Consider the following 6,305-nt stretch of genomic DNA (forward strand, 5'->3'; position numbering starts at 1 on the left):
CAAAAAAAAAAAAAAAAAAAAGAACCATCCAATATTTAAGTTTATGTGTCCTATTTCACTTAACACTATATTAGTGACCAGGTTGTCCAAATGATCTAAAAAATGTATTCCTTGTATCTAATTGGTACCCTTTTTACCAAAATCTCCTTATTCCACCAGACCCCTAACCTATGGTAACCACCATTCTACGAGCTCAACTGTTTTCTATGCCACACATAAGTAAGATCATGCAGCGTTTTTCTTTTTTCATTTTTTTGTTGTTGTTCCTTAACAGATGAAAGAAAAAGAACATGTAATAGTATCCAAAGGGAATGCTATTTAGCTTTACAGAAGAAGAAAACTCTAGGGGTGTGTGTGTGTGTGTGTGTGTGTGTGTGTGTGTGTGTGGTACTGGGAATTAAACTCAAGGCCTTCACATTGAACCACATCTCCAGGCCTTTTAAAAAATTTTAAATTGAGACAAATTCACACTAAGTTACTAAATTGCCCAGACTGGGCTTAAACTTGTGATCCTCCCAGAGTGCGAGAATTACGTACAGGTGTGCATCGCCAGACCAGGTGGAAGTTCTGTCATTTTGAGGAGACAAATGCATCTGGAGGACCTTCACAGAAATAGTTATAGTGTCTGACCAAACATCTGAGCATCAGGGCTGGGCCAAATTAATGCGTATGATTAACTACCACATTGACCAAAGCAAGTCCACCTTCCTTTAGAAGATGGGGTATATTATGTGTTGTAATTTATGCATTGATGTTTCTATATAACCATATGAGCCACCATTAAAAATATTTCCATGCACCTGTGCCTGTCATTAGAACATTTAGCTACGATGGTATATTTTGACAGTTTTGTCCTTGAACTAAGATTTGTTTATTATCTTTGAAAGAGCATGTTAGAGAAATGGAGTATATGGTAGAAAGTCATGGTTTTTTAATACAATTAAACTGAGTTCAAAACGTGGCTCTGTAATTATAGGAGCTGTGAGCTCTGGAAGTTTGCTAAGTGTATTTAAGCCTGATTTGCCTAATAAGAATAATACTTCTTATAATAGGTAATTTTAACACAGTTTTTGGACAGACTCAGTGAGCTTAAGGACATAGAACACTGAGTATATTTCCTGGAATTTGGTTCTATCAACTGCCACATATCATATCATCCTGAAACTGAAAGTGCCAGGACCACATTCCTCCGCACGCCGGAACCTTCTGACCACATTCCAGGCAAAATGAACATTGGGCATCTGTTTGAATTCCTTGACATTGATGAACACTCAACTCTGAGAAACTTCCTCTTTTTGAGGATTAAATCAAACATTCATGCCTTCAACATCCCAATGAAGAACAAGGACATTCTATCACCCACAATAAGTCTTTCAGATGTCTGAAGACAGCTAGGGACAGACATCGTCCCTTCAGTCTTCCTTTATTCAGGGTTTGCAGTGCGAGTGATTTTAACCATTCAGTGTCTGGCTCGACTCTGGACATCTGATTGCCCTGCCTGACCTAGGCGTGAGTCAACACCAGCCCTCTTCACAAGACACTCATGGTGGTGGATTCCACACCTCCGCCTTCAAACTGAACTGGGTAGTACTGTTGTGCAAATAAAAGTTAATGTTGACTTATTGAGCAGCCATGTAAAACATGTACAACAGGAGTAGACACAGTTATAATAAGTTGTTTTGCTATTATGTGCCAGAGAGTACAAAAATTTTATTCCACAATCAAGCTGTTCAAGAAATGTATACTTCAACACAGTTGAAATTCTTGTTTTAATCTCCTATCTTCTTTAATCAATCCAAGTCCTTCCCTTTCACTGTTTTTCACTTTCTCCAGCAGGGAGGATAGGAGAACAGTGGTATTTTACTTACCTGTGTCCCTCAGTATTAGCCATGCCAGTACCTGGTCACTGATCCATGCAGGATCTGGGCCGTGAGTGTCTTCCAGGCTCGCTCCTCTCCCCAGTGGTGCATCACAGCCCTCTTCAGCTCTATCCCTCCAAGCAGCCCATCTCTCTGGTCTCTGAATAAGAGGCAGGATACGGACCCCTCAAGCCATTCACTGCTTCCGTATATCACAAGCTGTATCTGTCACCTCATCCTTTCTGCCTTACTTCTTAAATCATTTTAGCAAGGGTCTTGCCTTTCTACTTAACAAGGGAGAAGGTTTTTCTTTCTCTGCTATACTTTAATATTTGTATGTCCTTCAACTCTCCTAGGTTTCCTTAGTGCTAATAAAAACAAATCCAGACATTTAGAAGGCTTACTGTTCCCTCCTCTGTCCCAACCTTCCCAGCAGCTGTGAACATACTCCAGGTAGAAGCTCAACTATGGAGAAGAGGAAGGGAAAATAAACCAAAGAGAGGCAAAAACTGTAACCTTTCAAAATTATCATGGCTCCACAAATTCAGAACTTCTGCAAATAACGACTATTCTTATCTTGAGGATAGGGTATTAGAGTTAAAAATGGTTAAGCAACTTACTCCATATCATACAAGGAGCAAAAAGGCCCCTGCTCTTGTGATAAGCACTGAGTGACTTCCCACACTGTGCTTTTCCTTCCTGGCTTTTCCTTTCTGTTGGCCTCAAGTCTTTGCACAAGAAATGTCAGAAATCTCATTCTGCACTGTTGCATAAATTATCCAAATCCATACTCAGGAAACCTAACACATTTATTTTGTTGCATTCAGTTCAGTGCGTCAGCTTGCAGAAATTACTTTAAGTTGGATGCAGTAATCTTAACAACACTTTATAACATTTTGTAACATGTGAATTTAATAATGCTGTTCCCTGTATTGGGGTCAGATGACAGTGTTGTTATGGAATATAAGAGGAATAATGATGTACTCTAATCAACGTTTTCAGCGATGAGGTAAGGCGACTTGCTTTATTCTCATCCCATGTTTTCCCAAATGGAGCCCTCAAATTATCACAGGAGACTATCAAGGAGATATTATATTGTCCTGATTTGTTAATTTAAACATTATCAGCCCATGGAGGACATGACTTGTTGCTGACTTGAGCCTGTTGATTCTCAGTCACACCTCACTCTTCAAGGGCTTGAAGGGCATATTTTATTTTGCTTCTACTTTCTATGAATCCTGCTTTCCCATGAGAAAATCAGAACAAACTATGTATTATTTTAAAGCTGACAGGGCAGGTATTATAAGCCCCATTCTTATAGTTTGGTGATGAATATATGCTTCTTGGAACTTCATGTACTGAAGATTTTTCAGGCACTGGAAGCTCTTTAGTCTTCCCTGAATTACACAGAAAACTAATCATTAACTAACATTTTACAAATGTTAATATTGACAATAATCACCAACCTTTTAATTATTTCTCTGTACATATAACATTTTATTAAGATAATTACATATTGTACCTCTTTAATCTTCATACCAACCCTACAGACACAGAGACATGGCCCAAAAGACTTCAGGCAATCAGGATTACAACTTGATTTTTTTTTTCTTATTGCAACCTTATACATTTAATCCACCAATCCTAGTCCAGCTCTTCTTGCTAGGAACATTTGCACAGAAGTTCTTGAAGCCAGTCTGGTCAAAAGAAATGAAACTAAAAAGACACGGATCTAGAATCTAGGTTTCTTTGCTATTTTATTACCCTGGTTTTTACCAGTTGGATGAGTGTTAGCTAATATTTCTGAGAGTCTGTGTATCTATGCATTGATTTTGTAAACTTTATGGTCATATTGCTTCTTGGCATTTTGGCTAAGATCAAGGGTAAACTTTATAGTCTTGAAAACTCGGAAACAATAGCAGTTAAAAAAAATCAAACGTAGTATATTCCCTTGGAAGAAATGCAAGAACAAGAGCTACATTCATCCAAGTAATTAAGAATTTTCCTCTTCAGCCATTCATTTATTCATTGAATAAAAAGTGTTGGCTAACTATTATATGGCAAGAATTGTTCTAGGTGCTATCACTATAACAGTGAACAAAAAATAAAAATGCTTTTAGGAAATGCATATTCCACTTGGCTTAAGTGGGGTGAAATAGTCAAGCAGTAAAGATAGTTTGTACATGGTGATAAATTTCATGAAAAATAAAGCAAGAAAAGAAAAGATTAAGAGAAAGATAGGATAACAGCGTTACCTTTCACAGAGTTGTCAGTGTAAGCTTCTCCAATAAAATGCCATGGCAAAAGAGACTTGAATTAAATGGATTAGACCCAGCAACTATGGGAAGGCAGAGTGGTTCACACTAGGAGAAGCATGTGCAAATGCCCTAAGGCAGTACCCACTTTGCCTGCATGGAAAAACAAGAAGAGACAGGCCAGACTTGAGGAGGAAAGAAGGACTGAAGTCTAAGGGAGTGCAAAAGACCAGGATAGGTGCCTCACGGGCAGTACAACAGCACAAGATGTTGTAAGATGAATTAATAAAGGAGGTGAGAACGTGTCATTTTGAAATATTACCACTTTGGCATTAGGATTATTTTGAACTGAAGGCAATTAGAAAGAAGAAAACACAAACAGCTCTCTGCCCTCCTATTTGCTTAACTGCCAGGCACAGATCTATTTTTATGAAAGTTTTCTCTCTCAATTCTCCCACAACAGAAGGAGGAAAATGGTCACCATCACTGCAGATGTGAAATGAACACTAAGATGGGTGTGCATAAATTTTACCAAAATCATCTTATCCTTCATTCCTTTCCCCCTGAGTTTACCTTCCCACGATTTACTGCTCCAAGGACACAAACCTCTTACCCTTTGCTTGTTAATGCTGGAAAAACTTATCACCCTTTGTTAAGATGACATTTAAGCCTGAAATCCCAACCTCCCCTTTGAATTACCACTCTTCCTTGAGTTCTCTGTATACAAATATGTGTGTGGTGTGCACACATAACCTGGGTTTTTCTACAGACCTGAAAAGCTCAGAGGGTAGAGGAAAATTTTAATCTCCTCTCCTACAGAAGTCACTGGAGGTGTTTCAGCAGGCAGAAGGATGATCTGATATGTGTAGAAATGTGCTCTAGAGAGACCAAAATGCAAAGGAGGACGACTTTTCTGCACACTGATGCACAATCCAGATAAGAGATAGCAGTGAGTGTTAATCACTAGGGAGGTAGAAGTGGAAGCAGTGAAAAGTTACTGGGTTTGGGAGCAAGGATAATGGGTAGCAAATCTCCAGTCAATCTTCAAGGGAAACACAGCATGAAACACAAGTAGGACTGGTCTTCTGTGAACAAGAGAGAAACCTCCTGCAGATTCTCTTTGGACTTCTGTGATATTGGTTTTTCATAATTCTACTGCAGATGACCTTGAGACACAGGCTGCAACATTGGCTCTTCTGTGTCTCCCACCTGGTGGCCCACCCTATGGGTTTTGGACTGGCCAGAATCCATGCACACATCATGAGCCAATTCCTTGTAATGTCTCCTGCTCTCACTCTCACTGTCTCACTTTCTCCATCCTGTTTATTGGTTGTTTCTCTGGAAAGCTCTAATTTATGCATGGTAACCACTGGGTGTTGTATAATTTGTGTGGAAGGTATATTAATGGCCCACATTGGGTATTGGTAGTAAAGACGCAGAAAGAAATAGAAGGATTCAAGATATTATTTGGAGATTGGAACAATAAGACAGGATAGTCTGCGTGAAGGAGGCGGGGAACAGTAGAACCAAGGAGACACTCAGAATGTAGGCTTGAGCCACTGCATGGATAGCGGTAGGTGAAAGTTCCTACAAAAGTGGGGTAGTTTTGAAGGAAAGGGGACCTGTTACACATGAGTCGCCTGTAGAAGTCTAAGCCAAGATATGAAGTAGGTAATTGGTCCATATAACTAGAGTTTAAAGGTAGGTTTCGGAATCACCACACAGGTAGCATTTAATGCTCTGAGAATAATTACAATTACTATCCAGATGTACATATAGAAAAGAGAAGTGAGCTGAGATCATGCTCTGGGACTAATTTAAAGGGGAAGAAGAAATAGCAAAGAAGACTACTAGCATAGAAGAGCGATTAGTAAACACTAACAAAAGCAGGAACGCGTCGTTACAGAAGCCAAAAGAGGAACATGTTTCAAGAAGGAAGGGCTCTGCAATATTAATATTTCTGAGAAAACAGATTCGACATTTGGAAATGGCAAGCTAAAGCTTCTTCCTAATTCTGGCAGGAGTAGTGATGGTGGAATTGCAGAGTCAGACACCAACATGGAGTAGCTTGGGAAGGGAAGCTTGGCTAATTCATTTAGCGTAATGTCCTCCATTCATCCTTGTCACAATTAATAGAATTTCCTTCTTCTTCCTCTTCTCTTCATCTCCTCCTCCTCCTCCTCCTCCTCCT

The sequence above is a fragment of the Fukomys damarensis genome, unplaced genomic scaffold (genome assembly GCF_012274545.1).
Source record: "Fukomys damarensis isolate Sample0158 unplaced genomic scaffold, DMR_v1.0_HiC HiC_scaffold_14, whole genome shotgun sequence".
In the NCBI taxonomy this organism is placed as follows: domain Eukaryota; kingdom Metazoa; phylum Chordata; class Mammalia; order Rodentia; family Bathyergidae; genus Fukomys; species Fukomys damarensis.